The 15,825-nt window shown below is 45.6% G+C and overlaps 1 protein-coding gene across 1 annotated transcript in view; it reads left to right on the top strand.

Annotated features, from left to right (window-relative positions):
• Window positions 1-1,714: 1,714 nt before the first annotated feature.
• chrm3a (cholinergic receptor, muscarinic 3a) overlaps window positions 1,715-15,825 on the top strand; it is a gene marked incomplete at its 3' end in the record, with an annotated part of 134,709 nt that continues 120,598 nt past the window's right edge. The window contains exon 1 of the mRNA XM_083650511.1: window positions 1,715-1,898. The remainder of the gene's footprint in view (window positions 1,899-15,825) is intronic.

Here is a 15,825-nt window from a genome sequence, read left to right as displayed (position 1 = left end):
ACCCGGGCCGCGGCCCGGGTACTTTTCAGTTCCCAAAAAAAAAAAAAAAATTTTTTTTTTTTTTTAGATTTTTTTTTTTTTTTTTTTTTTACAATTAAACCTCATTTACTTATTACACTCGACTGGTTGTTTTTCAGATGTGATGTGAATCTAAAGTGAACTAAACAAGTCAGATCCACTATAAATGTTTTTCAGTAGATGCTGTGATGTAGCCACAAGAAAGGTGCAATATTAATGTTTTTCAGGAGATGGCGATGTTGCTAGCTATAGGTTCTAAACAAGAAATGTGGTTCAAATGTTTACAGTAGTTTTCCTTTCTGGCTGCACTACAATGTTACAATGCTGTGAGACAGGCCCGGCGTTGGAGGGGGGCCTGACCGGGCCGGGCCCCCCATTCCCTAAACTGGCCCCCCCATTCAATTTTTTTTTTTTTGTGTGTGTGTGCTAAAAACGTTTTTCCGTTTTTCTGTTTTAAAGTTTAAAACGGAATCTGGCTGTCATTAGGCATTGATTAACTGAATGCTATTGCTAACTGTTACTTTGAACCTCCATTTGCAATGATTCTGGCTGGATATTAATTAACTATTGTAAATTTGTCACAATGAATGCAATTTGTGCACAATGTGTAAATACATTTAATATTAATTGTTTAGGCCTATTTGTAAAGTCACAACACATTAGAGATGTGTGTAGTTCCTCATAGATTTAGCCTCTTCCTTTTGCTCTCAAATGCACCAGTTTGACGAATTTTACTTTAAAATGTACAAAATCTTCTTCCGGGGGAGAATCCCCCCGGACCCCCCTTGGCCCCCCCAAGCTAGGGGCAGGCCCCCTCTGTAATTTGGTTCTGGAGCCGGGCCTGCTGTGAGACGGAGCTAAACACAAAAGATGCAATATTAATAGTTTTTCATGAGATACTCAGTATTTAATATTAATACTAATACTAATAATAGAAAAGGAGAAGATACTGAATAATGACATCACAACAGTATAAACCTAATGTTAATTTAAAATTAAATATTCTTCTAAATATGGATAAAAGTCCAAAAAACATAAAATTTTCTTCGGCGCTGCCGAGATTCGGGGGGACGCGCCCCCCCGACGGGGGGACACGCCCCCCCGACACGCCCCCCGGCCCCCCCAAGTTCAGATGCGTTCCGCTATCCCTGGGCTCTTGGGAGCATCAAAACCACGTGGGATGATTTTTGATCATAGCCTACACCATGTGGGGGAGAATTATAGCCTACACTAAAGTTGTCCACTCTAGGCTGTATGATCCTATTCTGACACTTAGGAGTAGATGTAGACAGTTGGTGTGGGCTACTGTAGCCTATGTTGCCCCTTGCCCGTGTCTCGACGCTCAGCCCCCCGATCACCTTCACCTGTGTATCCCATAAGCCCGGGTCGTTGGGGCACCACAGACGATCTGTCGACAAGCTCTCTCCATCGCTCTCTGTCCTCGGCAGCTCTCACTGTTTTAATTGAGTCCATTCTTGGATGTTATCCCCCAAACTAAATTATTTTCAATGAATGAATCCGCACTTTTAATTCGTCGGGTGTGCCACCTGCCGGTGCGTCACCGTTCCTCTAACCAATCATGCCGCTGAAACTCTCCGTGCGCCCTTGGAGATCTCTCGTTGTGCTCAGTTCAGCCCGGTCCGATCCACACCACAGCGCTGCGTGCCCTGCGTGTATGGTGCCTGCGACGGTGGAAGAAGCGGGGAGCCTCTTTTAGCTGTGCACTTCTGTGCTGCGCGCTTCTTCAGCTGTGCCTAGACTGGACTGCTTTGCCGGGTGTGCCAAACATGGACCTGAGACGAAATGTGACCGGATTGTCCCGTTAATCCCATCGACTTTTTCCTCGTTTGATCCTCCCATCAGTGAATGAATGCCATGAGGTAAGTGAGAATCAGACGAAAATACATGTGTGCACATGTTAAAAGTTTCCGAAATAGTTGCAGCCTATATCACAGACGCAAACATACGTCTTAATTTAGCCAGGTTTTTAGAGCATATAGGGCTATTTTTGTAGGCCTACTTTATAACTGTTCAATACGGTTGTTTGAAGTTTCAGGAGGGGCGAAATAGCCTACATATTGGTTTGTGCATCATGCACAGTGCATGTGACCAAAGCGCATGTATTTCCGGCCATCGTTTCAAGTTGGGGTCCGGTTCGATGTGTTTTTGCGTGTGCAAGTTCGGCAAACAAGTGCGCCGCCGCTCCCCCTGCTCATCATCCGACCGCTGCCCAGCTCTGCCTCAGCTCTTCAGATGCACCTTCTACCGTGTGAGACTGGCGTAGCCCATCTAGGATTTTGTAAAGTTAACAATAATGCCGTCTCCAAATTGATTTGTGCACCCACGTATGCAAGTAAAGCATTCATTTATATAATAATAATAATAATAAAGCTAATTTTGTAGATGAAATGGGCACATTCACGGTGTGCCACTGTATTTCTGTTATGTTGGCTACTTGGTGGTCATTTGGTGGTTATCTTGGTCGCAGATCAAATATCGTTTATTACAGTACTACACTGCTGCAGGCAGAGAGGGAAATGGATTGTTTCCTTGCATGGAAAGTGGAAGGGTTTCATTTATTGGGGTTTAACTTGCTGTTTATTTACGATGTCCATAGAGGGAAATGTGGAGGAATGTTTCCCTCTCAGTGACCCGGGGGTTCTTTTGACAGCATAAGAATGAGCAAGAGCAGAGGGAATATGGCATCTGCTGCGCATGGTGGTGCAAATCATGTTTTCCTTTGAGTCCATTATGGCAGATTTATCACAGAGCCTAGAGTGTGGCTTTGACAATAATATGAATCTCAAAACTATTCTACTGTGTCTGACTGTCTGCAAACCTCCTATTGAAATATGTTGCATATGTAAACACAGATGTTTTCACGGGAGTATATGGTGCCCTGTGCACGGCCGGTCCGTGCCGCTGCTAATCCAGGGTGCAGCTAGAGCAGGAACAACAACATTCACAAACATTGTTTTCATAATATCATACGTGTATCAACAAAGCCTTGCTAGGGAAAGGTCCAGTCAAGTTTCTGTGTCATCCCGGCTGTGTACATGGTTAGGCCTTGACTATAGTCTAAAAGGTGGGGCAGGAATGTGTTTAGATGATAATGACTTTCCATTGCCTGCTGGGTGGTGGAGAGAGAGAGGGGACGGCTATTCAGAAGAGAGAAAGGGGGACATGAGCGAAAGACAGAGGAAGGTGAACGGAGCAATCGGCTTGATGGCTTGATATATTGTGCATGCTCCAGTCGATGTTGGTAGACTAATGTTTTCTCGGATTTTCCTGCCGTGATAGATGGCTCTGTTGTGCAGGATCTCACTGGCGTATTGATCATTGCTATGACTTTCCCCAAATGGCCCGTGGTGTGTGGAGGAGAGTGCATCATTGCCTGGGCCATAGTTACAGAGAGAGTGCATCATTGCCTGGGCCATAGTAACAGAGAGAGAGAGAGAGAGTGCATCATTGCCTGGGCAATAGTAACAGAGAGAGAGTGCATCATTGCCTGGGCCATAGTAACAGAGAGAGAGAGTGCATCATTGCCTGGGCCATAGTAACAGAGAGAGAGAGTGCATCATTGCCTGGGCCATAGTCACAGAGAGAGAGTGCATCATTGCCTGGGCCATAGTCACAGAGAGAGAGTGCATCATTGCCTGGGCCATAGTCACAGAGAGAGAGTGCATCATTGCCTGGGCCATAGTCACAGAGAGAGAGTGCATCATTGCCTGGGCCATAGTAACAGAGAGAGAGTGCACCATTGCCTGGGCCATAGTAACAGAGAGAGAGTGCATCATTGCCTGGGCCATAGTAACAGAGAGAGTGCATCATTGCATCATTGCCTGGGCCATAGTAACAGAGAGAGAGTGCATCATTGCCTGGGCCATAGTAACAGAGAGAGTGCATCATTACCTGGGCCATAGTCACAGAGAGAGTGCATCATTGCATCATTGCCTGGGCCATAGTAACAGCGAGAGAGTGCATCATTGCCTGGGCCATAGTCACATAGAGAGTGCATCATTGCCTGGGCCATAGTAACAGAGAGAGTGCATCATTGCCTGGGCCATAGTCACATAGAGAGTGCATCATTGCCTGGGCCATAGTAACAGAGAGAGTGCATCATTGCCTGGGCCATAGTAACAGAGAGAGTGCATCATTACCTGGGCCATAGTCACAGAGGTGTGTGGAGGAGAGTGCATCATTGCTTGGGCCATAGTAACAGAGAGAGAGAGTGCATCATTGCATGGTCCATTAGTAACCCAGAGGTGTGGATGGCTCAAAAACTACCATGACAAATATCTGGTTTCGTCCGCTGTGCGCAATTGTTTCGAAACAAATGGCTTCTGCCTCGCTGTAGGAAGCTGCTGGCGTCTGTATGGATGGATTCAAAGCAGCTTCCAGCAGAAAGCCCTGTGTATGTAATGTATACCACTGCTGCTGATGAAATCATATTGTACACTGTGGAAGTATACTGTAGGTTAATGCTGACCCATGCTTTATATACCACTGATGAAGTCAGTGTAATGCAGATGACTGATATACATTATGGCTGCTTAGTCTGCTAATATTTGCTGGAACTTGAAAAGCAATGGAGAAATTGATGTCAGACACTCCTTTAGATAAAACGTTTCAAAAGCCTTTATTTTAGATAGGGGTCGGAATCACAAGTTTCATCACGATACGATATTATATCGATTCTTTGGACAAAAAAGAACCACTGGTGCCCTTTCAAAGACCCTTTTAACGTTTATTTGTATTTAACGTATTTTTTCCTGAGACTTTCTACACAAAACACAATGATCTGTGATCATTTTTATTTTGTCCATCTCATTTTGAATGGTCACTTTATAGTGATCAAAGTTAGAAAATAAGATGATACACATGAGGGGGGGGGGGGGATAGGCTGCTTCAGTGGCTGTGCTATCCATACAAAAAACACACAAAGCAAAAATAATCCTCAGGTTTAGGCCCATAACATACACTGGCACCAGCAGGCTACTTTTAGATCAGACACTAGCAGACAGTGATGGGTATTTTACAGGAGTCAGCTGGCCAACAGACTGGCTAACTCCCACATTGGGTTTCATTAGAGCTTCGTCTTGATGCTAAAGCCCGCTTAATCCACTTTCACAGCCATGCAGACCTCAACAGAGCAGAGCACATGGCTATCTTTAGACAGCATATGGGCCCCAACTTTTCCATTGTGGTTCAATTATTAAAACTATAAAGCATCTGTATTACTCTGACTACTACTACTACCATAGTTCACCTTGTAAATGTCTATTGGATGGCGTTTTTGTGATGATGGGAAAAGTGATTTGAAAGGATAGCTCACCCGTCCGTCCATACAGGCACGATTGGCTGGTGTCTGCGGGTGGGAAGCCAGATTGGGGGTATAGAGACACTGCATGAAATAGGCCACGCCCATCACGGGGGAAAGCTCTCCATTCACTTCCATACACCAGCGTCATTTTCCTTGAATAAAACATAGCTAAAAGCTGTTGTGTATTGGGCTGCGCAGACAACAAATGAAAAAAGTGTCTCTATCTGTCCTGGTCGCTGCACTAGCACCTCCTCTGGTCGGTCAGGGCACCTAGTCAGGGGGGGGGGGGGGACTGGCGGGAATAGCGTGATCCTCCCACGTGCTATGTCCTGCCGATGAAGCGCCCCGCTGTCAGGTGAAAAGAAGCGGCTGGCAGCTGCGCATGTGTCGGAGGAAGCATGGTGCTAGTCTCGGCTCTCCCCAGATCGGCAGAGGGTGGAGCAGCAACCGGGAAAGCCGGGGAAGGAAATTGGCCAAGTACAATTGGGGAGAAAATGTGGGGGAAATCATAAAAAAAAAAAAAAAAAAGGATAAGTTCACCCAAAAATTTAAATTGAGTCATTATCTACTCAGCCCCATGCCGGTGGAGGGTCGGGTGAACTTTGTTCAGCTATATAGCAGCTACATGTTGAGTACCCGATTCACAACATGTACATAGAGCTTTTTGGACTTTTTTGAACGGCTGTACCGTTTCCCCCAATACTAACTAACTGGACGAGTGTAGCTCACTGTATACCGTATGTAGAGTGACGTAAAGGTATTAGGTGTATCTTGGTTATGTGTGGGCGATGTGGCAGATTGACGAAACTCCCAAAAGGTTGGCGACGGGGTATCCCTTTAAGGAGTCCCCAGACGATTGGTACAGTAGGCTAAGTTCTTAGATTGTCTGGCATCAACATACTGTACTGTAATATGACCAATGAAGAATCCCATCTACAGTATTGTTGCTGTGTCTGTCTGTAACTTGATGTTGTCATGTTATGTTTTTTTCCACGTTGCTGACCCTGTCTTGGCTAGGTCTCACTTAGCTTTCAACATCAATGTGACTTCCTGGTTAAATAAAGGTAAAAAAAAAAAAAAAAAGCAAGGGTAGGTCGGAGCCATATGGCCAGCGCGATAAAGCGTTCACGAGCATCGGCACTGAAATCGGCATGCAAATTGGACTGGACAAAGCCAGATATACTGTAGGGCCCGCTTGCGCTGGCCAAAAACCAGTATTCCTGGCTACTTGATAGATATTTTGTCATTCTCCCATTAAAACAATGTTGTCTTACACAAATGGATAGATGCAGGTAATGCCATGATGGTGGTCGCTTGGTCTGATATGTGTCATCATCACATAGAACGCTGTCAATCAACGTCCAGGCGATTAAATTCCATCTATGTATTGTAATCAGTCAGGCACGCACGCACGTGCACAGCCGCACACACACACACACACACACACACACACACACACACACACACACACACACACACACACACACACGCACACACACACACACACACACACACACACACACACACACACACACACACACACACACCCCTCCTCTCTAAGTAAAAACTCTGCCCGAGGGTGTGATTACAAGGCCTTATGAGGTGACTGTCTTGGCTTTCTGTCTGTCTCTCCTCTCTGGCCATGCAGCTACTCCTGCTCTGCATGTTCAGAGAGCCTGCTTAGCTTCAGAGACACTGTCCTGCTGCTCTGCATGTTCAGAGAGCCTGCTTAGCCTCAGAGACACTGTCCTGCTGCTCTACATGTTCAGAGAGCCTGCTTAACTTCAGAGACACTGTCCTGCTGCTCTACATGTTCAGAGAGCCTGCTTAGCTTCAGAGACACTGTCCTGCTGCTCTGCATGTTCAGAGAGCCTGCTTAGCTTCAGAGACACTGTCCTGCTGCTCTGCATGTTCAGAGAGCCTGCTTAGCTTCAGAGACACTGTCCTGCTGCTCTGCATGTTCAGAGAGCCTGCTTAGCTTCAGAGACACTAACTGGGTTTCCATCCACCTCTGGATATTCGCATTTACCCAAAATGCGAATATAAACTTGAATGGAAACACCAGAAATTCGAATAAAGGTCGAAATATCGCATAAATGTTTTTACGCTTGGAGGGGGTGGATTTATCAGCGTATCGACAGTAGGAAGATGCGAGCTTTTGCAATGGAAACAGATTTTGCGAATTAACGATGACGTACCAGATGTGACTTCACTTCTGCTTTATGCTACTCCAGGGGGAAATGGTGGCGATTAGCGCCAGGCAGTCTGAATGAAATTGAATGTAACGTTCCCAATTCTATGTATTAAATTCTAAAAAACGACCCTCAACATTTGGGAAGGCTAAGCCACACAACTAGTTCGTTATAATCTAACATCATGCTTTGAAGGCGACTTTACGACGATGAGGACGGTGATCATCACCGTCACCGGGTGATGACTCAATCAAAGCAGGTCTCCGCTGATAGAGATCTCTTACAGGCACGTTACGCCTCCTCCTGACGAGAAGCGCCACCGACTGCTCAACCTGCCGACTCCCAAAACTCGCTAAACAAAACTGAATGGAAACATGCATAAATTCGCATTTTATTTTGCGGATTTTCACAAAATTCGCTTGAATTATGCGATACATTTGGATGGAAACCCAGTTACTGTCCTGCTGCTCTGCATGTTCAGAGAGCCTGCTTAGCCTCAGAGACACTGTCCTGCTGCTCTGCATGTTCAGAGAGCCTGCGTAGCCTCAGAGACTCTGTCCTGGGACGACAGTGACAGACCTCAGGAAGTTACATAACCAGAAGCTTGGCTTCTTGGACCCGACACATTTCAATCATATTTTCAAGAGCCCCGCAATTATTACTTTGGTACGCGGTTAAGTGGAACAGTTATCATAATGTTACATTATTGTCCCAGGGAAATGTAAGAAAGAACCTGTCCTGCTGACGAAAAATTTAATTTAGAGGAAGTTTAATTGAATGTCCCCCATAGCCACAATACATTTTTTTTTTTTTTTTTTTTTTATTAATTTTATGGTCCCGTAATATAAATTAAGTGCTACTGACCGTTTGATTGTTTTGTTGTCTCTGGGTTTTATTATTTGCAGTAATGCTGCCTCGGTAGATGCAATTGAGGCTTTTTACAGCTAACATAACAGGTGTTAAAGTGACACTCATCACTCACTGACCTTTCTTTACCTGTTGTCAGAAGCGAAGCCGGAGCCGTCTCTCCCAGGGGGTGGCAATAAGTCGCTCACCGGAGGGCTGTTAACGACACCGCGCCATGTTTGCCTGAGGATATTGTGTATGTTAAGCACACAGCAACTCACACACACACACACACACACACACGCACACACACACACGCACACACACACACACACACGAATCAAGATAATGGAAGTGAGTGGGTTCAAAGGTCACGTAATGGGCAATGATGGGACGGGGGAAATTATAGAGAGGCAGAGTGGATGTCAGTGATGTTATGTACAGCATGTAAGAGCTAACAGTTCTTTTAAGTATACTAACTCTCCGGGTGGTGGTTGTTGTTGCATATCTGAATCTGGCAGCCGTTAAGTGTAAGTCTTTGCAGAAACAGCCCACAGTGCTGTAGCATCCACTCCGTACTGTACCAGCATCTCCGTTCAGCTTGAATACATCCAGGAGCAGAATGGAGATTTGCTCCTTTTGCCTTGATCTATACTTTAAGTTTCTCTGTCTTGCCATCTCTGCTTGTCTTTTTCTCTCACCTCTCTGGAGTTTTCAGTCATTCTCTCTCCCCCTCCGTTTCTCTGTTTCACCCTCTCTCTCTCTCTCATCTTTCATTACCTCCCTGCCTCATCTCTCTCTCTCTCCCTCGCTCTCTCTCTTCCTCTCTCTCTCTCTCCCCCTCTCTCTCTCTCATCTTTCATTACCTCCCTGCCTCATCGCTCTCTCTCTCTCTCTTCCTCTCTCTCTCTCTCTTCCTCTCTCTCTCCCCCCCTCTCTCTCTCTCCCTCTCTCTCTCTCTCTTCCTCTCTCTCTCCCCCCTCTCTCTCTCTCCCTCTCTCTCTCTCTCTTCCTCTCTCCCCCCCCCTCTCTCTCTCCCTCTCTCTCTCTCTCTCTCTCTCTCTTCCTCTCTCTCTCCCCCCCTCTCGCTCTCTCCCTCTCTCTCTCTCTTCCTCTCTCCCCCCCCCTCTCTCTCTCCCTCTCTCTCTCTCTCATCTCTCATTACTTCCCTGCTTCATCTCTCTCCCCCTCTCTCTCTCCCCCTCTCTCTCTCTCCCTCTCTCCCCCCCTCTCTCTCTCTTCCTCTCTCTCTCTCATCTCTCATTACCTCCCTGCTCCTCATCTCTCTCTCTCTCCCCCCCCCCCCCCTCTCTCTCTCTCTCCTCTCATACACACATACACATACACACAATCTGTCACTCGCTCTTCACTTCTCTCTCCTGACAGAGTGAGCCTCAGCTGGGGGAACTCAGATCCATGCCCCAATACCGTATATGAGCCTTTTTACGTCTGCTCTCTGTCTGTTCTTCATAAATCAGTCAATTACCACTCGGCAACCATCATTCTCTGTCGGGGGTCCGGGGGGATTTGGTCGAGTTACAGTAAAGGGAGAGAGAGACAGAGAGAGAGAGAGGGAGAGAGAGAGAGAGAGAGGGGGAGAGAACAGAGACGGCGAATAAGGAGAAGGCAGCAAGCACATCTGTAATAGAGTGGAGGATGCAGCTCCTGTGCACAGCTGTGGAGCTGCAAAGGGAGCAGGGTGGAGAAATTGGGGCCTAGATGAAGAGCGCGAGGGAGGGAGATGATGGTTAGGATGGTGGAAGCTGCATGCAGACGTGGTGGGCCAGACCCAAACCCTCAATGCTGTTCACTAATGTGTATACTACTGCGTTCCCCATTACTGTTGCAGTCATCTGTGGCTTGTTTATTATTCTGAGTTAATGTACTTGCACAAACAGTATTGATTTTGTTTTTCAAATGAACGTCTAATAAAAAATTCCCTTTTTTCCCCACGGTGGCATACTCATCCGTCAAAAGGCGTAAAGCAGTCAAACGTATTTCAAAACAAATTTCTCTCTGAAGAATGTGCTTTTCATAATCTCCATTTTGAGTCACCGTGACCGTAAAGTCAACGGTTGGTCGGTCGGTGTAACTTTTCCGTTGCCATTGGTCTCTATTGTTATAATAACAATCCTCAGGTTTTACTGCTTATTTTTACAATTTTGCCCCCTGTTCACAGATTTGTATTGGCTGGGAGTTTGTAATACACTCTGGAGCTTAATAGTTCTGACACTCTTGACATTAACTAGGCCAACTACACTCACCGTGTTCAGAATGCAGTGACTAGATCCCCATAAAGATGAGCCAATTATTAGATGAAGGGAGGACAAAAGGAAAGAAGGAAATTAGGAAGGGAGGCAGGAAGGAACTAGGGCTGCAACTAACGATTATTTTCATAATAATTAATTAATAATTAATTAATCAATTAGTTGTTTGGTCTATAAAATGTCAGAAAATGGTAGCAAATGACGATCAGTGTTTCCCAAAGCCCAAGATGACGCCCTCAAATGTCTTGTTTTGTCCACAACTCAAAAATGATATCAGTTTACTGTCATACAGGAGTAAAGAAACCAGAAAATATTCACATTTAAGAAGCTGGAATACGAGAATTTAGACCTTCTCTCTTAAAATTGTACTCAATTGTACGGTAACCTCTGTATCAAAGATAAAAACTCCCTCTGGAGAATTGTGAAAACAGCTTCCAAAGTAGCCGGCATCCAACTGGAGAGCCTTGACCTTATCTATAACAGACAGATGCTCAAAAAAGCTCTGTCCATCCGCACAGACAGTGCCCACCCACTCAGTTCGGATTATAGGCTACTGCCATCCGGCCTTCGCTTGTGTGTCCCACGGACCACCAAAAACAGGTACAAATATTCCTTTGTCCCTTCCTCCATCCGTGCAGTGAATGCTGCTGGAGGAAGGAAAAGATGACTGAGGAACTAACGTTTCATCAATCTGCTGTACCAGCAGTCGGCTCTTTTATGTTCTTAGCTCTTCTTATGTTTTTTTTTATTTGTTTTTTAATTTGTTTTTATACTGTTTTATCGGCCGTATCAGCCGCTGGCTCATCCCGTTCTTAAGTTGTTAGTGTCGTTTTATTTTATTTTATCAGCTGCAAACAAAAATAAGAAGGGAGCTCCTTGAAGTTTTACAAGAAATAGTATTTAATCGATTAAATGCTATTTCTTGTAAAACTTCAAGGAGCTCCCTTCTTGCCTGCTGAGCTGCCTTGGTCCACAATTCTGTGTTCCCCTATTTTATCAGCCGCACCAGACGTATGCTCTTTTATATTGGCTCATCTTATGTCTAAATGTTGTTATATCCTGTTTATTTATGTCATTGTACGTATGGTTTGCACTTCTATGTTTTTATGTTTCAAGCCTCTATGTCTGCTGTAATCCAACGGACCCTTCTCACGGGGGCCATTTTGTGTCGAAAATGCAGGGGAAACACAGGTGCAAGCAAAACACTAATGAGGGTTTCCAACTTCAATGATTGGAATTTGGAAACCCTCATTAGTGTGTTGCTTGCACCTGTGTTTATTCTGCCTTTTTGACACAAAATGGCCCCCGTGAGAAGGGTCTATTTGCCCTTTGGAACATTAATAAACTACTTGAACTTGAACTTGAACTTGAACTCAAAACGATTAATCGATTATCAAAATAGTTGTCGATTAATTTTCTGTCGATCGACTAATCGATTAATGTTGCAGCTCTAGAAGGAACACATCCCTATTTTGCATAATAGTCTTTGCAGTGGACATCATAGGTCTTTAGTAACAAGGGTAAAAAGAGATATGGCAAAACAATATGGCAAGAACAAGGATTTCACAAGTTATAAAACGTTTATTCATTCGACTATTTCATCTCGCAAACGTTTTTTTAAATATTTTATTTTAAATCTTTATAGAACAATATACGAACAAGACAAACAGGCTCAGACACAGGAAAAGAAAGAATAAAAAAAAAACATTCAACATTGTAACGTGGCGCTATCAGCCGCATATAATAAGGTGCTTATATTACTGGTATGTTTGTAAAAGATTATGTGCATGGGATCCCACACAGGGGCTCCATGAGATACCAGCCAGGCGAGCCATCCGTCACCCCTAACCTCAGTCACTGGTCACTCTTAACCTCATCAAAGTAGGTCAAAAAATGGGTCCCAGATAGTAGAGAACCTTTTAAGCGAGTTGGCTCTCAGGAACCTGAGTCCAGCTGTACAACAGAGATCATGTCCATCAGCCACACCTGAAAAGAAGGTGAAGAGGATGACTTCCATTCCTCCTTGATTAGTCTTTTGGCGACAGTTGTCCCCAGTGTCAGAAATTGTTGCACAGCTGTAGGGAAGTTCAGAGAAGACTCAGAGAAGATGGCGAGTTCTGCCTCCGGCTGAAGGGTTATTTTGTAGGCCTTAGACTGGGGTATTAGTCAAATATTTTTGGCCCAGAATCCTGTTAATGAAGGGCAGAACCAGAAGGCATGAGATAGTGTGCCCTCTGACACCCGACAACCTGTCGCACAGTGGCGAGCCAGAAGGGAAAGATCCTGTGTAGTTTGTGCTCGGAGTAGTGAAGACGGTGAGCGACTTTAAACTGGATCAGCTGTTGTCCGCTATTAACCGAGCAGAGTTGTACTTTCATCTTGCAAACTTAATTGTCGCAAACTTTCTGCTTCTGTGTGCTTTATGTGCTTTTAATGGTATGCTTGGTCCTGGAAGCTGCCTTCAGTGATAAAATATGTTTTCTGACAGGCACAAGAAAGCTATTTCTTTGACATGCAGGCAGCAGCACCGCAGTGTGCAATTATGGATTATGGCTTCAGAATGACAATGATGTCTGTCAGCAGGATGTTTGATTGAGTTTTGATGGAGTTTCAAACGTGCGTCAGCGCATCAGTAGCTCATGACGACATGCTGTGACATGCTACATGCTCTGAACAATGGCAGATATGGAAGATATAACCCGTCATGAAATGGGAGAGGGTCTCTCATTTTGCAGGGGGTCCACGGCGCAGACCGCCTAAGGGGGTCCGGGGGCATGCACCCCCCGCAAGAAAATCTTGTACATTTTAAAGTAAAATGCATCAGTCTGGTGCACTTTGAGAGCAAAATGAAGAGGCTAAGTCTATAGTCCCCTGCAGAGTACAGTTAGATTAGTCTTGCTTGCCAGCATCCCCTCACTTCTGGGAGAAAAGTCTGGCAGCGCTGGTCACCATTCTGGAATTGGGATGGGCGGCGCTTAGCGGCTGTGCCCTTGGAAAATAGTTTCCAACAATCCAACTTGCCATTTTCAGCGTGTAGCAACGAGCTAGAGTGTAGGTATCTGCCGTTAGCTTGCTAGCTAGTTAGTGTTGTTGTTTTCACTGCAGCGGCAGGGCACTATTTACAGCGACACACAGAGAGGAGAGAGCGGAAGCCGCTCTGATTGACATGGTCGGAGCCAATGACAGAGCTTGTAAGCGGGGAGCGGAAATCCGGCAGCGACTGAAATGGTCGCCTCCAATGGGAGAGCAGCTGTAGAGCAGGGGAGGGGCTTATGCCAGCAGCCTGTTTCCATACAGCCAGACTCCTCTCACGGAAGGGAGGGGAGGCTGGCAAGCGAGACTACAGTTAGATTAGCTGCTGCTGTACGATTAGCTTCCTGTCAAAGAGAATCTCTCAGATTTCATCAGCAAATCTTTTTCTTTAGGAGTTGACCGTGAACTGTTTGACAAGTTCCAACTGAAGAATGCCTGCTGCACCTTTTCTCATTTTCTCTGCTTGTTTATTCCTGTCTGCCTCGCTCTCGCTATTCTAACACAGCTTATCAAGCAGATCTCCAGGGTGCCAAACGCTGTTTCAAGCATTGTGCTTTAATGCATAGCTTGGTGAAATTGCATTTTCCTTGTAACTTTTCTTCTTTTTCCATCAAGTTTTTTCTCTGTCAATTTTGTACTTGGCCAATCCCGCCTGCTGTCCCGGTCGTTGCTCCACGCCCTCTGCCGATCTGGGGAGAGTTGTGGACTAGCACATGCTTCCTCCGACACACGTGCAGTCGCCAGCCGCTTCTTTTCACCTGACAGCGAGGTGTTTCACCGGCAGGACGTGGCGGTTTGGAGGATCACGATATCCCACCAGTTCCCCTCCCCTCTGAACAGGCCCCCCGACCGACCAGAGGAGGCACTAGTGTAGCGACCAGGAACACATACCCTTATTCCTGCTCCCCAACACGGGCACACGGCCAATGTGCTCGTATGGACGCCCGACCAAACCCGCCGGCGGTAACACAGGGGCTCGAACCTGCGACCCTCATGTTGATAGGCAGGGAATATACGCTGCACTACCCATACGCCCTTCCTCTTAACTTTTCATAGCCAAAAAGAACTTTCTAACACAACAGTGATTTCTTTTCCGCCCCTTCTGGATGCTATTTCACAGCGTTTATATTTGTCATGGCTGTTCATAGCAAGAAATGAAATAGCATTTCATGAGAGGAGAAGTGTCCAATATCACATTCGCCCGTAACACATTTTGAAATATTGGTATCCTCTGAAGCAGGTTATATTGTCCTCGCAATCTCTCCACCCTATTTCTGGTAACTGGTGCAAGTCTGAGAGGATGCCACGGTGGTTCTTTCTTTGAGCATCAAATATCAGTATTTGTGTCACATTTAGATAGTAGAATTTAAACGTCCCATGTATGTTTACAAAACTAATTTCAAATATACCGATTTACCTGATTCATGCATCTTTATAGAACATGTGCTGTTCAGAAGGATGCTTGCAGGTTGAGCCTCTTATATAACTTTGATTTTGACCAGCACCATCTCCCCCCCCCAAAACATTTGCCAAAGTTAGTACGGCACATATTTACATTTTCAAAGTAAAGTCAAGCCAACAGCTGTACTTTTCCCAATTTTTCACAGTGGGAGTTCAAACCAACGCCTGTCTGTCAATGTCTATGAGTCTTCGGCTTCCTTCAGTTTAATTGACATCCAGACAGAGACAGGCAGCTGCAGAGCTTGTAGCAGGCTACAGCCCTCTGGCCAAACTCTGTTCTCAGGCAAATTAATTCAAGACAACTAGACCTGCTGTAAGCCCCAGGCCAGAGAATCACATTCTCAATTTGAGACTCTTACACTACAGACGTGGGTTTGAAGGAGCAAACATGTATGGAAATGATTTTTTCCCCCACGTTATTTTATACAGGGGGAGTCTCACTGAGAGCAATGCTCTCTTTTTCAGGAGCGCCCTGTTCACATTCACACACACACATTCACACCTGGAAGCTGACCAGTACAACAACAGTCTGATCTGCTGAGCACTGAGCACCTTCACTGGAGCGGTTGGGGTTAAGGGCCTTGCTCAAGGGCACCTCAGTGGTGGTAATGAGGGGAGGGGCAAGCGCTGCCTTTTCACTTTCCCCGCCCAGATGTATCCTGCCGGTCCCGGGGATTGAACCGAC

Source organism: Poromitra crassiceps (assembly GCF_964638095.1).
Source record: "Poromitra crassiceps genome assembly, chromosome: 14".
NCBI classification, from domain to species: Eukaryota; Metazoa; Chordata; class Actinopteri; order Beryciformes; family Melamphaidae; genus Poromitra; species Poromitra crassiceps.
This window is presented reverse-complemented; position numbering and strand designations above follow the sequence as displayed.